The 17,519-nt window shown below is 38.9% G+C and overlaps 1 long non-coding RNA gene and 1 pseudogene across 4 annotated transcripts in view; both read right to left on the bottom strand.

Moving 5' to 3' along the window:
* Window positions 1–17,519, bottom strand: part of LOC139075259 (uncharacterized) — a 427,158-nt gene that overhangs the window by 392,086 nt on the left and 17,553 nt on the right. The gene's annotated exons all lie outside the window — the stretch shown is intronic.
* On the bottom strand, window positions 1,934–2,421 carry LOC103547797 (large ribosomal subunit protein uL23 pseudogene; annotated as a pseudogene).

Genomic DNA, 17,519 nt, shown 5'->3' on the forward strand with positions numbered 1-17,519 from the left:
AAATCCATTTCTGATAAGGGCCTAGTATCCAGAATATACAAACTCAACACAAAAAGACAAACAACTCAAGAAATGGTCAAAAGATTTGAATAAACATTCTTCCAAAGAAGAAATAAAAATGGCCAATAAACACATGAAAAGATGCTCAACATCGTTAGTCATTAGGGAAACACAAATCAAAACCACTTCAAACCCAATGGGATGACTATAACAAAACAAAACCAGAAAATAACAAGTGCAAGGATATAGAGAATTGGAACCCTCATATATAGCTGGTGGGAATGTAAAATGATGCTGCCACTATGGAAAATAGTTGGTGGTTCCTCAAAAAGTTAAATATAGAATTACCATATGAGCTCGTATTTCCACTCCTAGGTATATACCCAAAAGGACTAAAACAAATTCTCAGATAAAGACTTGTACACAAATGTCTATAGCAGTCTATTCACAATAGCCAAAAAGTGGAAACAACCCAAACGTCCATCAATGGATAAACAAAATGTGTTATATCCATGCAATCAAATATTACTCAGCCACAAAAAGGAACGAAGTACTGCCACATGCTACACCATAGATGAACCTGGGAAACATTATGCTGAGTAAAGAGTCTAGTCACAAAAGACATATTATGTGATTCCATTTATATGAAATGTCCAGAATAGGCAAATCTATACAGAGGATGTATTACAAATCAGATTAGTGGTTGCTTAGAGTTGTAAGGATAGGGGGACAGGACAGTGATGGTAAAGGCACACAGTTTCTCCCTGTGGTGATGAAAATGTTCTAAAATTAACCGTGGTGATGGTTGCACAAATCTTTGACTATACCAAGAAACATTGAATTGTATACTTCAAGTAGGTGAATTGTATGGTATGTGAATTACGTGAATAAAGCTGTTTTTTAAAAATAAAGAGGTTGCCAGGAACCACCTGGAAGACAAGAGGAGGGGCCAGCTGGCTCCATGTGCCGGCCTGCCACTCAAGGCCACCCCAAAGGCAGAGACTGGACTGGTCTGTTTCCCCTGGGGCACTTCCCACTTCCCCTGCCCTTCTGTGTCTTTTTCTTCTGTGTTTGTGGGGGACGGCAGACGGTTCTGTAAAATAAAGACAAAAACGTAACTCTTCCTCCTTCCTCCTTCCTCTTTCCTCCTTTTTCCTTTCCCTGCTCCTTCTCCTTCTTCTCCCCCTGTCTTGTGTTTTTGGCTTACACAGCAAGAGTTTGGTTACATACAGGGGGAATTGAGCAAATAATTAAATACATCAAAGATAGTAGAAATCAGATTTCTCACTGGAAAACAAGTTACAAATATGGTAAAGAGGAAGGCAAGAATAAACTTTGTGGTGTTGGATTGGAATTAGAAATATTAGTGTGAACTCATGATTTTAATATAGATAAATATATGTGTGTGTATGTGTTCATTCTGCCACTGCGAGAGACAATAAGCATGACATTCCAGTAACAGTGAGTACCCCTAGTACCCAGATCCTGGTTTCTATATATTATCCTCCACTTAAAGAAACCAAGGCTCTTTGGAGAAATGGCTGACTCCAGGGCTGGATAGGGAAAATACAAGATAAACCTGCAATATCTCTTTGCTCCAGAAAGTAAGGAAGGGCTCAAAGAATGATGAGGACATAACAAAAAGACACAAGAATATCTATAAATAATATAGAGCAATCTTCTAAATGGAAAAATGCTAGAATCATTCTTTTTAAAATCAAGAATGGGATGGAATCCCACTAATACCACTTCTATTCACATTGTGAAGCTCTGAGCCACTAGAATAAGATAAGAAAAAGAAACGAGTTCTAAGCATTGGAAGAGAATAGAAATCTACAGCTAATTGCATATGATATGAATATTTAAAAAGAAAACTCAAAAGAATATATCTAGATAAATTATTAGAAAGAATAAAGTTTAGCAAGCAGGCTGGTTATAGGATTTTTCTTATGATGATAAAATTTATATTTAGAATTAGCTGGCTGGACTCAGTTTTGATGATTTCAACTTTGTTGGTAATATACAAAGCATGATAGTGAGGAACCAGTTGAACATAAGCCTGATGAGGTTGTTGACCTTGGCCATGTCAGCATCACAGAGCTTCTTCACAGCTGTTCTGATCTGGTGCTTGTTGGCCTTGACATCCACAATGAACACAAATGTGCTGCTGTCTTCTATCTTCTTGATGGCTGACTTGATAGCCAGGGGAACTTGATGATGGCATAGTGGTCAAGCATGTTTCTTCTGGAAGAACTCTTCTGAGGCTATTTGGGCTGCCTTCTGAGCTGCTGCTGCAAGGTGGGTGATGTCTAGATCTTTTTTCTGTGGCTGTGGACACCTTTCAGCACTGCCTTCTTGGCCTTCAAAGCCTTTTGCTTTGGCTTTGGGGGGAACAGGAGCTTCCTTCACTTTTGGTGCCATCTTCATGAAAAGGATTAATATTATTTAAGTTTCATTTCTATATATCAGTGACAAAAAATTATAAAATGTAATTTTAAAAAAAATGCATTTTCAGTAGATCAGAGAATACCAGGATAGGAAAACAATCTAACTAAAGATGTGTCAGAACTATGAAGGAAACTATAAAACTTTATTAAGATATTAAGAAGATCTAAATAAAAATAGAAATATCTACCATGTCCATGGGTAGAAAGACAATATTGCGGAGATATCCATTCTCTCCAAATTTATCTACAAATTCAATGCAAAATCTCAATAGACCTTTAAATGGAACTTGACGATTCTAAAATATATACAGAAGAGGAAAGGACCAAGAATGGCTAAGACCATCCAAAGAAGAGCAGGAGAGAGTACTTACCCTACAAACTTTCAGGATTATTATGAAGCTATAGTAATTAAGACAGTGATATTTGTGCAAGGTCAGATAAATCCATGAGCAGAGTAGAATGGAATGGAATTGGATAGGAAAGGGCAGAGTAGGGTAGGATAGGATGGGATAGAGTAAAGATCTCAGAAACAAACACATTTATGTAATATTTTGATAGATGATACAAGTTGCAGGTCACATCAGTGGGGAAAGAAGTAACTGTTTAATAAATAGAGCTGTGGGGGAAAAAATGCAATCCATATAGTAAAAGAAGAAATCGAGAGTGACATCAGCATCATGATGGAATGAGCTCGTCCCTTAAACTCTCCCCACTAAGATACAATGAAAAAGACATTCATAAGCCAATGAGGACATTCACACAACACAAAAGACATCTGAGAGACCCATACAGCCATATGTCTGAAAGTGGAGGTGCAGGACCCCCAGGAGGAAGTGGAAGGAGGCAAGGAGATCTCCTCTCTCTCCCCAGCAGTGACTCAGGGTGCAAGACTGTACGCAGCTCTGAGAAAAGAAGGGGGAGGGGTGGCTGCCTGTGGGAAAGCCTTTGCTCTCCAAGTTCCCTCACAACCTGTGGGAAAGCTCCACACAGAGGATGCTAAGCTATTGCAGGGATGTCATCATCAAGCCAGCACCCCAGGAAAGCAGATAGCGAGGGCAGAGCCAGGACAGCCCCGGGATCATGCATACGAAAGAAAGCACCACTCCTCCCACCCAGGCACTCCACTCAGTTGGTCGGCCAGAGCACCTGCACATACCTTAGAAAAGCAGCAGCTGTGAGCAAACAAGCCAGCAATTGCAGACAGGCCCTGTCAGCATAGATCCAAAAGAACAGGCACAGATGCCAGGGATGGCAGAGGTCTCAGAATACACAGCTCCAGATTCCCCCAACAGTGGTGGCAGGTGGAATCTGTGACCAGATTCTATCACTATGCAAAGGCAAAAATCCACACCATCAAACAATATGAAGAAATATAGTAATACTCCAGACTGGAAAGAAAATGACAAACACCCAGAAGTCAATCCTGAAGGCACAGAAATTTACAATCTAAGAGAGAATTCAAAATAGCTACCAAAAAAACCCTCAGATTTACAAGAAAATTCAGAAGACAGTTCAATTAAATCAGGAAGAAAATTAATGAACAGAGGGACTTCTTCACAAAAGAGACGTAAACTATTCTAAAGACCAATCAGAAGTGTTGGAGATGAAAAACGCAATGGATGAGATAAAGAAAAATCTGGACTCTGAATAACAGAGTTGGTATTATGGAGGACAGAATTAGAAATCTGGAGGACATAAATTTAGAAATGCTTCAGATGGAGGAGGAGAGAGACTAAGACTAAAAAGAAATGAAGAAATTCTCTGAGATATATCCAACAATTAGGAAATGCAACATAAGGATTATAGGTATTTCAGAGGGAGAAGAGGGAGAGAATGGAGCAGAAAGCTTGTTCAAAGAAATAATAGCTAAGAGCTTCCCAAACATGGAGAAAGAGCTGGAAATACAAGTAAAATAAGTTAATAGAACTCCTAATTATATCAAGGTAAAAAGATCTTCTTGGGGCCAGCCTGGTGCCATAGTGGTTAAGTTCGCGTGCTCCACTTTGGCAGCCCAGGGTTTGCAGGTTTGGATCCCAGGCACAGACCTACATACTGCTCATCACGCCATGCTGTGGTGGCATGCCACATACGAAATAGAGGAAGACTGCCACAGATGTAGCTCTTAGACAATCTTCCTCAAGCAAAAAGAAGAAGATTGGCTTCTCTGAGGCATATACTAGCAAAACTGGCAAAAAAAAAGAAAATGACAAAGAAAAAATATTAAGGGCAGCAAGGCAGAAGAAAACAACTCACAAAGGAACCCTTATCAGGCTTTCAGCAGATTTCTCAGCAGAAACTTTACAGGCTGGGAGAGAGTGGAATGATATATTCAAAATTCTGAAAGACAAAAACTTTCAGTCAAGAATACTCTATCCAGTGAAAATATCTTTTAGAAATGATGGAGAAATTAAAACTTTCCCAGATAAACAAAAGCTAAGGGAGTTCATTGCCACAAGACCCTCTCTACAAGAAGTGATCAAGAAGGCCCTCATACCTGAAAAAAAAAAAAGGGGTTTACAAAGGTTTGAGCAAGGAGATAAATAGACAGACAAAATCAGATAATTGCAACTCTCTATCAGAACAGGTTGGCAAACACTTAAATATAACATTAAAGATAAAGAGAAGGAAAACATCAAAAAAATTATAATTTTGTGATTTTAACCACAAACTCACAAAACAAGATGGAATAAGTTGTGACAACAATAACTTAGAAGGGGAAGAGGAAAGGGATGGAATCGGCTTAGACTAAGGAAATAAGAGGCTATCAGAAAATGGACTATCTCATCTACAAGATTTTTTATACAAACCTCATGGTAACCACTAAACAAATAATCAGAAGAGAGACACAAAAGACAAATAAAGAGAAAACTGAAAAATTATCATAGAGAACTACCAAACTGAATTGGTAGTTGAAAATACATGGGATGAGAAACAAGGGAAATACAGGACAATCAGAAAATGAGTGATAAAAGGGCAGCATTAAGCCCTCATATATCAATAAGCACCCTAAATGTAAATGGATTGAATTCTCCAACCAAAAGATACAGAATGGCAAGAAGGATTAAAAAACAAGATCCAACAATATGCTGCCTCCAGGAAAGACATCTCAGCTCTAAAGACAAACACAGGATCAGAGTGAAGGGATGGAATATGATACTACAAGCTAATGGCAAACAATAGAAAGCAGGTATTGCCAGACTTATATCAGACAAAGTAGACTTGAAGATAAAAAAGGAAATGAGAGACAAAGAGGGGCAGGATATAATGATAAAAGGGACACTCCACCAAGAAGACATAGCACTTATAAATATATATGTACCCAACACATGAGCACCAAAGGACATAAAGCAACTATTAACAAACCTAAAAGGGGATATTAACAATAACACAATAATAGCAGGGGGCCTTAACATCCCATTTACATCAATAGATAGATCATCCAGACAGAAAGTCATCAAGGAAATAGTGGAATTAAGCAAAAAACTAGACCAGTTTTTAAGGGGACTTAATAGATAGATACAAAACACTCTATCCCAAAACAGCAGAATATACATTGTTCTCAAGTGCACCTGGAACATTCTCAAAGATAGACCGTATGTTGGGTAACAAGGCAAGCCTCAAAAAATTTAAGAAGATTGAAATCACATCAAGCATCTTTTCCAACCATAATGCTATGAAACTAGAAATCAACTACAAGAAGAAAGCTGGGAAAGTGACAAATATGTGGTGATTAAACAACATGCTATTGAACAACAAATGGACCATTGAAGAATTTAAAGGAGAAATCAAAAAATATCTGGAGACAAATGAAAATGAAAATACACCATACCAACTCATCTGGGATGCAGCAAAAGCAATCCTGAGAAGGAAATTCATAGCAATACAGGTCCACCTTAACAAGCAAGAAAAATCTCAAATAAGCAATCTTAAACTACACCTGACAGAATTAGAAAAAGAAGAACAAACAAAGCCCAAAGTTGGCAGAAGGAAAGAAATAATAAAAGTTAGAGCAGAAATAAATGAAATTGAAATGAAAAACACAGTAGAAAGGACCCATGAAACTAAGAGCTGCTACTTTGAGAAGGTAAACAAAATTGACAAACCCTTAGCCAGACTCACCAAGAAAAAAAGAGAAGAGGCTCAAATAAATAAAATTAGAAATGAAAGAGGAGAAATTACAACAGATACCACAGAAATACAAAGGATTATAAGAGAATACTATGAAAAATATATGCCAAGGAATTGGACAATCTAGAAGAGAAGGATAAGTTCTTAGACTCATACAACCTCTCAAAACTAAATCAAGAAGAAGTAGAGAATCTGAATAGACCAATCACAAGTAAAGAAATTGAAATAATAATCAAAAACCTTCCAAAAAATAAAAGTACAGGACCAGATGGCATCTCTGGAGAATTCTACAAAACATTCAAAGAATATTCGATACCTATCCTTCTCAAACTATTCCAAAAAGTTGAAGAAGACAAAACACTACCTAACACATTTTATGATGCCAACATCACCCTGAGCCCAAAGCCAGACAAGGACAACACAAAGAATGAAAATTACAGGCCAATGTCACTGATGAACATAGATGCAAAAATCCTCAACAAGATATGGGCAAACCAAATATAGTAATACATTAAAAGAATCATACACCATGAACAAGCGGGATTTATACTAAGGATGAAGGGATGGTTCAACATCTGCAAATCAATCAATGTGATACACCTCACTAACAAAATGTGGAATAAAAACAACATGATCTTCTCAATAGAAGCAGAGAAAGCATTTCACAAGATCCAACATCCATTTGTGATAAAAACTCTCAATAAAATGGGTATAGAAGGGAAGTACCTTAACATAATAAAGCCCATATGTGACAAACCCACAGCCAACGTCATACTCAATAGGGAAAAACTGAAAGCCATCCCTCTGAGAACAGGAACAAGACAAGGGTGTCCACTCTCACCACTCTTATTCAACATAGTACTGGAGGTTTTGGCCAGAGAAATTAGGCAAGAAAAAGAAATAAAAGCTATCCAAATTGGCAATGAAGAAGTGAAACTCTCACTGTTTGCAGATGACATGATTTTATATATAAATAGAAAACCCTAATGAATCCACTGGAAAACTATTAGAAATAATCAAAAACTACAGCAAAGTTGCAGGGTACAAAATCAACTTAGAAAAATCAGTTGCATTTCTATACTTTGATAACAGACTAGCAGAAAGAGAACTCAAGAATGCAATCCCATTTACAATCACAACAAAAAGAATAGAATATCTAGGAATAAATTTAACCAAGGAGGTAAAAGACCTATATAATGAAAACTATAAGACATTATTGAAAGAAATTGATGATGACACAAAGAAATGGAAAGATATTCCATGCACACAGATTGGAAGAATAAACATAGTTAAAATGTCCATACTACCTAAAGCAATCTACAGATTCATTGCAATCCCAATCAGAATCCCAATGACCTTCTTCACAGAAATAGAACAAAGAATCCTAAAATTCATATGGGGCAACAAAAGACCACAAATAGCTAAAGCAGTCCTGAGAAAAAAGAACAAAGCTGGAGGCATCACAATCCCTGACTTCAAAATATACTACAAAGCTATAGTCATCAAAACAGCATGGTACTAGTACAAAAAACAGGGACACACATCAATGGAACAGAACTGTAAGCCCAGAAATAAAACCACTCACCTATGGACAGATAATCTTTGACAAAGGAGTTAAGAAAATACAATGGAGAAAGGAAGGTCTCTTCAATTAATGATGTTGGGAAAACTGGACAGCCACATGCAAAAGAAAGAAAGTAGACTGTTATCTTTCACCATACACAAAAATTCACTCAAAATGGATCAAAGACTTGAAGATAAGATGTGAAACCATAAAACTCCTAGAAGAAAATATAAGCAATACACTCTTTGACATTGGTCTTAGCAGCATCTTTCAAATACCATGTCTACTTGGGCAAGGGAAACAAAAGAAAAAATAAACAAGTGGGACTTCATCAGACCAAAGAGCTTCTGCAGGGCAAAGGAAACCAGGAACAAAACGAAAAGACAACCCACCAAATGGAGGAAAGTATTTGCAAATCATATATCCAACAAGGGGTTAATCGCCAAAAGAACTCACACAACTGAACAAAAAAACCCAAATAACCCAATCAAAAAATGGGCAGAGGATATGAGCAGACATTTTTCCAATGATATACAGATGACCAATAGCCACATGAAAAGCTGTTCAACATCACCAATCACCAGGGAAATGCAAATCAAAACTACACTGAGATATCACCTTACACCTGTCAGAATGGCCATACTTACCAAGACAAAAAATAGCAAATGTTGGAGAGGATGTGGAGAAAAGGGAACCCTCATACACTGCCAGGGGGAACGCAAACTGGTGAAGCCACTATGGAAAACAGTATGAAGATTTCTCAAAAAATTAAAAGTAGAAATACCATATTACCTAGCTATCCCATTACTGGGTATTTATCCAAAGAACTTCAAGTCAACATTTCAAAGAAACTTATGCATCCCTATGTTCATTACAGCATTATTCACTATAGCCAAGGTATGGAAGCAAACCAAGTGCCCATTGACTGATTTTTGGTTAAAGAAGATATGGTGTATATTATATATATATATATATATATATATATATATATATATATATATATATATATATATATAATGGACTACTACTTAGCCATAAAAAAGACAAAATCTTCCCATCCACAACAACATGGATGGACCTTGAGGGTATTATGTTAAAGGAAATAAGCCAGACAGAGACAGACAACATCATATGATTTCACTCATATGTTGAAGATAAACTAACACACAGACAAAGAGAACCAGTTTGTGGTTACCAGAGGGGAAGGGAGTTGGGGAGTGGGCATAAGGGGCACATTTATATGGTGACTGACAAATAACAATGCACTATTATGACCTCAGTAAAAATTTTTTTTTAAAAAAAAAAAAAGAAGAAATTGGATCCCTGCCTCACACTATATCCAAAAATCAACTCCAGATGTATTAAGGACACAAATGTAGAAAACAAAACTTTATTTGTATTTATTTATTTATTTATTTATTTAACAGATTGGCACCCAAGCTAACATCTGTTGCCAATCTTCATTTTTTCTTCTTCTTCTTCTCCCCAAAGCCCCCAAATACATAGTTGTACATTCTAGTTGTAGGTCCTTCTGGCTCTGCTATGTGGGATGCTGCCTCAACATGGCCTGATGACTGGTGCTAGGTCCATGCCTAGGATCCGAACCAGTGAAACCCAGGGCCGCCAAAGCAGAGCACGTGAACTTAACCACTCGGCCACGGGGCCAGCCCACCAAACTTTTATTTTTAAATAGAAAACATTAAGCACATATTTTTTTTTTTACCTGCGGTTAGGGAATAATTTCTAAACAAGACATAAAAAGCATTGACTATGAAAAAAAAGATATCAATTTGGCTATTTAAAATTAAGAACTTGTTCGTCATTAAAAGACACCTTAAAGAAAGTGAAGTAAGTCACAAACTTGGAGCAAATATTCTCAATACATGCAACCAACAAAGAATTAGCATCAAGAAGAAAAACTCCTACACAGCAATTAGAAAAACACAAGTAATTGTAGGGATCAACACACGTTTTCTTAAAAGGTCAGTTAGTAAATATTTCAGTCTTTGAGAGTTACCTGGCCTCTGTCACAACTACTCAGCCATAATTGCCCAAAGCAGCTATAGAAAATACATAACATAATTACCTTCTTTTTGTGGTGAGAACATTTAAGATTTCCTCTCTTAGTAACTTTCAGGTAAATACAGGTAATACAGGATTGTTGACTACAGTCACCATTCTGTACATTAGATGAGGTGATGGAGATGTTAACTAACCCTATGGTGATAATCATTTTGCAACATACACATGCATCAAATAATCACATTGTATGCCTTAAACTTACACAATGTTATATGTCAATTATATCTCAATAAAGCTGGGGAAAAGTACATAACAAATTAACTGTATTCCAATAAAACTTTACTTACAAAAACAGAGGACCAGCGCAATGGCTTTAGTTTGCCAATCCTTCCAACAGACTAAGGTTTGTGTTGAATCTGTTTAAAAATAGAGTTTGTATCAGCTTTTCTACATAATAAAATACTATAAAACTTGGTGGCTTAAAGCAGCAAATATGTACTATTTCTCAAGATTCTGTGGATCTACTGGGTTCTGCTTGTGGATCTACTATGATTTCTTCTGGTCTGGGCCAGCTTGGCAAATGTCTATTGTCAACTAGTAGTTTGGCTGGGGCTAGAGGTTTCAGGATACATTCTAGGCTGAATGTTTGTTGTTTGTGTCCCCCCAAAATTCACATGTTGAAACCTAATCCCCAACGTGATGGTATTAGGAGGGAGGGCCTTTGAGAGGTGACTAGGTCATGAAGGTGGAGCCCTCATAAATGAGATTTGTGTCCTTAAAGCAAGAGACCTATTTAGAGAAAAAACTCTCCTGAATGTTGTGAAAGATGACATGAGTGGAGCCATATTAAAATAGAGCCAGAGAAGCCATTCCAGAGGAATTGCCTTGCAGGTCTTGTTTTCTTTGTCTTCCAAACTGAACCAAACCGCCAACGTTCCAAGAAGTCAGTAAGGACAAGAATATCCTGTCTGTAATGACTGATGCAACTGGACTTTGCTGATGACCAAATCACTAACCAATCAATGAAATACAAGTCCAGGCTTCTGCCTGAGGATCCAGCCTCAAGCCAATCTATGAAGTAGAAATCTAGCCTTACCTTGTCTAGCACCAATGAACTCTTCTTCACACAACTCACTTCATCCTCTCTTTTTCCCATAAAAACCCTAAGCCCCTCTCCTGTAATCGGGACACTTTTAGATTTCTACCTGAATCTGTGCTTCCTGAATTGCAATTCTTTGATCCCAAATAAACACTCTGCCTCTTAAACTGATTTCTGTTTTTGCAGGTTGACAGTGTTTCCTCTTCTCTCACACTACACTTTGTTTGACTTCACTTCTAATATCAGATGTGTGACAGTTTTTCCCCACACCAAGCAACTCTGAGACAGCAGCTAAATGTCCTATAATTTAACTCAATTCTGAACTGGTGTTAACATCAAATCCTACAGTTTAAGGACTAGGTCCCACAAGACTGCCGCCCAGCTCCAACTTCAGATGCCAATTGCAAATCCAGGTTGTTAACTGTGCTTCTGACCAACAGGCTATAAAACAGAAATTCCTACCACCTCCTCTTTGGGTTTGATTATCTGTTAGAGAAGTTCACAGAATTCAGGAAAACTTACTCACTAGATCACCTGTTTATTACAAAGGATCTTATGGATATGAATGAACAACCAAATGAGATACACAGGGTGAGGTCCAGAGGATCTATATACAGAACTTCCTGTTCCTGTGGAGTTTGGGGTGTGCCAACCTCCCAGCACATGAGTACCTTCTTGTTCACCAACATGGAAGCTCTCTGAACCCCATCCTTTGGAGTTTTTTGGAGATTTCATTATATAGACATGACTGAGTAAATCTTGGCCTTTGGTGATTAAACTCAATCTCCAGGCCCTCTCCCCTCACCAGAGGTCTAGGGGTGAAGCTGAAAGTTCCAACCCTCTAATCACAAGGTTGGTTCCCCTAGCAACCAGTCCGCATCCTTAAAGGCTTTCTAAAGGTCACCTCATTAACATAAACTAAGATGTGGTTGAAATAAGCTTGCTATGAACAACAAAAGACACCTTTATTACTCAAATTACTTAAGAAATTCCAAGGGTCTTAGGAGCTCTGACAGGAACAAGACGAAGACCAAATATATATTTATCATAAATAACAGCGTCACAAGACGTCAGAGAACTCCCTCACCCCGTCTGCCATGTGAGGACATAGTGAGAAGACTGCTGTCTATGAGCAAGGCTCTCACCAGACACCAAATCTGTCTGTCGCACCTTGATCTTGGACTTTCCAGCCTTCAGGACTGTGAGAAATAAACGTCTGTTGTTTATAAGCCATTCAGTCTCTAATATTTTGTTATTGTAGCCCAAATGAACTAAGACAAGGTAGCTTCACTCACATGCCTGGTGGTTGGCAAAACAGTTGGTGTAGGGGCCTCTCTGGACCCCAGTTCTTGCTCCCCATGTTTTCTCATCTTCTAGGTGACTGATGTGGGCTTTGTCCTGTGGTAGCAAAAGGGGTCCTGGCAGCAAGAGAGGGAAAGCCCAATACACAAACAGTTTTCAAGCCTCTGCTTGCATTACATTTCTAAATGTTCCTTTGACCAAAGCAGGTCATATGGCCAAGCCTAGAGTGAAGAGGTGGAGAAACAGACTCCATTCTCGATGAAAAGATGACAAAGTCATGTGGCAAAGGGGAGTGCCATCTGGGATGAGAGGAATTCGCAGCCATTTTACAAACTACCTAACTTAAACACTTAAACAACAATGTTGTGAATTCACATTCTAGGTAGCTAACGACTGTAAATATGTGACTCAAATTATTAACTTCTCAGGTTAGTCCTCAGGTTTGATTCCTAAAGGAAAGCTTTTCCACCAATAACAAGTTTGTAGAATAGTCCACGATTTTGCTTTTCAACAGGGCTCTCTTGTGCAAATCTCTTGTCCAAATGGGTCAACTGAGATTATAAACATACTATTTATATCAACAATTCCCAAGAGAACAAGCACTCTCTCCCCCAAACACCACCCAGAAAGACTTACTAGGCTTGGGGTGGGTGTATATAATTTGAAAACACTCAAATAAACCACACAATTTTACAGTTAGAAAATGAGTCAGAAAGAGAGCATCCCTGGAACAGCCCCAGGAATATTCATCCCCTGGCTGAATCCACCCCCTGGTTGGTTGGCGCTTGGCAACCTGACAGATGTTTCACATTCAAAAGGTCAAGCTCTGAGTGAATCTGCTCAGAGACGCTGGTGAAGAAGGCCTTGCCACTCACGCCTGGATGCCCAGGCCTGGCGTCTGTCCCCAGCCCCTGCCATTCTGACAGCTGTGGAAGAAAAGACCCAGGTCCCAGGTTTGGGCTGTCAGCACAGTAATGGCAGCCCTTTTGCTGAAGGTCAAACTCTAATTCTCGCACCAGGGAGCCTTCCTTCTCTCTTTCTCTCCTTCAGCATGCCCACTTATTAATTGTTTGTATTTTTCTGCTACTTTATATTCTTTAAAACATTTTCCCTTTCACACTCTCCTTTGATCCTCTCTGAGAGGGGGAGGATGTCAGAGCAATCACAAGTTTCCTTTTTGTAAGAAGAAACAGAGGCCCAGAAAAACCAGGCAATTGAATGTTGAGAGAAAGTATAATATAGTGGTTGACAACAAAGGCTCCAGGGTTACATTCCTGCCAGTTACCAACCAAGTAACCTTGAGCAAACTACATACAGTAGTCCCCCCTTGTCCACAGTTCCGTTTTCCAGGATTTCATTTATCTATGGTCAACCGAGTTCCAAAAATATTAAATGGAAAATTCCAGAAATAAATAATCTGTAAGTTTTAAATTGCACGTCATTCTGAGTAGTATGATGAAATCTTGCGCTGTCCTGCTCCATCCTGCCCAGGACATGAATCATCCCTTGGTCCAGCATACCCATGCTATGTAGGTTACCTGCCCATTAGCCTGTTAGCTGGGAAAAAACATGGTACTGTATATGTATAGTTCAGTACTATCCACAGTTTCAGGCATCACTGGGGGTCTTGGAATGTATCCCCCACAAATAAGGGAGGATTGCCGTAATCTCTCTCTGACTCAGTGTCCCTATATATATAATAGAGATAATAATTTTCCTATTTCATCATGTTTTTGCAAGAGCAAAGTATAATAAGATAAGTATGTCTGACATATAACAACAGCATGATAACCCATGAGTATGTTTTTATTACTTGTATTGCTGCTGTTGTTATCACATAGCTAGTGAGTGGCAAAGCAAGGACTAGAATACATAACTATGGGCCTAAAAGCCATACTATCTGCCTTCATCTTTCACTGAAGAGAGCAGGGGTTATAGCTATTCTGCTCTCCCAAATGAGAAGCACGCTATTCCATGAAGGAGTAGTCTAGAAGTCTCTGTTAGACCCACCTTCCTAAAAGAAAACTTTTCCTTACAGCTTGCTAAAACTTCTGAAAAGAATCCCAGGGCTCTGAATTCTTAATTACTTCCCAAAAAAACAGGTCTTACCAAAAACTGGGTTTGTCCTCATAATACTGTTAGCCTTTCCCTCCACAGCAAAAGTCAGTATTCCCAGGGAGTGTCAGCTCTACTGATAATCAAAGTTCTTGTTTCAAAAGAACCAGGAGATTCAACTCTTTCCCCAACTAAACTTTCATCAAATTTGCTCAAAAAGTCACCAAATTTTAACTGAGTTCTTTTTCCTCCTTCATCCCTGGGTAATTGTCAATGAATATGTTAGTAAGAAGGGAAAGGTTATAAGGTTAGCAAGAGGATGAATGTGAAAAACTAAGAGTCGATGTAACCTAGTGGTGGGCTGCCAAGCCCTGAATAAGCCACAACCGACTTCGCCCACCGAAAAGAAAAATTAGAAATGTATACTTACAGAAAGTAAAACAAACAAAAGCTCAGAAGCAGAAAAGAATTAAATTTCAAATGTTATAGTGACAATACGGAAAAAAATCAAGTGGGAGAGAAAATGAAGAGTCAGAATCACCAGGAAATACATTAAACCATGGTTGTGAAAGACAAAGAGACTAGAAAGAGAGAGAAAATAACATAGAAGTCTACCTTCACCGCACTGTGTCTGACCAAAGAACAGCATAATGAATCTCCCACTACCATTAAATTAAACACAAATTGCTTTTGTTTCTAATTAACATCTGTCTGAGCCAAACATGATGTGTGAAAGTCTTTCTTAATGTCTTTCCCATGCCACAGAAATATTACAACCAGAATGAAAGATTATGGATGTTTTTCAATAGCTTGCTCTAAAGTACTGGAGAGGCCAAACCTTATGGAAGGTATATGTGAGAGTTATTTGAATTCCAAATGCATTTACAAGGACCAGCTCTATTATAGTGCATAGCAAATGAATCCATAATGAGCAGACATTCCAGACCAATTGTTTCCAAATTACGCTTTTAAATTATCTTCACTTCTCTTTTGAAAATATTCCTTGTTATTTTTAGCATAGCATAAGAAACCCTTGACTTTCCTGGTATCAAATTATAGCCCCAGTTTCTATGGTTGCTCTCCTTATGCCTTTACACACCAGCCTGGCCACACCAGACTTAGACCCCTGTCATTCCTAGTAAACTCCTGCCATGCTCAAGCCTAGCTCAAATTTCACTTGCCCTGTGAAAGCTTTGCCAGCACTCCCAGGTGGAGTGAGAAATCCCTCCTCATGCTTCCAGTACCTTATATCCATGCCTCTATTGTTCTACAGGTGGCCTTTAGCAAGAATCTTCTCTTCCAATATCTGAACTCACCAGGTTATGGGTATAATCACAGTGCCTGTATTATGGATTGTAACAGAAATCTATGGGAGCTATCTTAAATTTAAAAGGGTGGGGAGGTGGAGTGCATATTATAAGCATCCATGGAAAGCTCATGGAATCCAAGCTGAGACCCAGGAAGAGACACATATAAGAAATGGATAGCCATTTGGAATCCAAAGGTCTCTCTCTTCCATATTCCATCACCAATTCACCCTACACATGCCTTGCTCTTTAATCACTACAGACTGATTTTTCTGTTATCAGCCTACACAGAAAAAGGGCAGGGTGGTGGTAGAGGGACTCATTTCCACCACAATTTCTGCACCTATAGAACAGGAGTCCAGCCAAGCAAAAAAAAATCCCTTATTGTCTCCCCTTTGGTCCCAATTCCAAATTCCAGAGAAGCTAATCAGATTGCCCAGCTTGAGTCGGGTGTCCACAATGACCCAATTTGCTAAGTTCAGATGGTCAGGGCTATGCAGTTCAAACGCAATTAGTGGGGACATTGGAGAGGGGGCAAAAGAGAAGGGAGAATCATTGTGAGCTAAGCAGACAGCCCAAAAGGTAACTTCTACACAGGCATTTTTTTGAATAGAAGGGAGGAAGAGAAAGAAAGAGGAAGGGAGGAAGGGAGGGAAGGAGAGAGGGACAAATCCAAACACAGTTGGAGGGCTTTCTCATGATGATAAGAGTAAACCAGAAGGTTAGGAACTTAGTGTTTTACTGGAGATGCTCATGAAATCCAGTGGTAGTGATACCATCAATGTACATATGCACGTGATGAGTATCTCCAGGTAAGGACCCAATTATATGGACTCTTACCTTTGAGAACATGCATGCCTATCGATAGCAGGGATCTGCAGCTTAGGAAAAATCAAAAATAGGCTCTTCACTGAAGAGCTCAAAACCAAAAAACCATACACCAGTCGGTGGCATCTGCTCCAAACAACCCAGGGATCTGTGGTCTTCAAGTTTAGTACACATCAAAACCTACAGGGAGGCAGAGGAGAAACACACATCTACTCACACTAAAGGGTAAGTATGTACTCACAGCAGACAATTAACTGCCCTTTGGACATCAGACTGTCAATAAGATTAAAGCTTTGGTATGGTCAAGGTTTCCCAAAGTGTGGTCCACACCAGAATCTCAGCCAAGAAGCCAGCAAATTTAACAAGTTTCTGAGAAGTAGCCTCTAGAATGACTCCCAGTGGTCCCCAAGCTACACCCTTTTGTAGCCCGCTCCCACATCGCACCAGGTTTGATCTGCGTGGCCGATAGCACAGAGCAGAAATGACACTATGTCACTTCCAAGATTAAGTTACAAAAAGATTGTGGTTCCTGTCTTGAGGGGTTTTTTTCTCTTTCTCTCTTGCTCTCTCTCACTCTGCTTTTCCTCTCTCTTTCTCCTTTTCTCTCTATCTTTTCTTAGATCACTCCTACTGAGGGATATCATATCATGAGCAGCCCTATTGAGAGAACCATGTGGCAAGAAACTGAAGTCTCCTGCCGATAGCCATGTGAGTGAGCTTAGTAGCCAATACTCCGGCTCCTTCAGAAACTGCAGCACTGGCTGGCA

Source organism: Equus przewalskii, chromosome 13 (assembly GCF_037783145.1).
Source record: "Equus przewalskii isolate Varuska chromosome 13, EquPr2, whole genome shotgun sequence".
NCBI classification, from domain to species: Eukaryota; Metazoa; Chordata; class Mammalia; order Perissodactyla; family Equidae; genus Equus; species Equus przewalskii.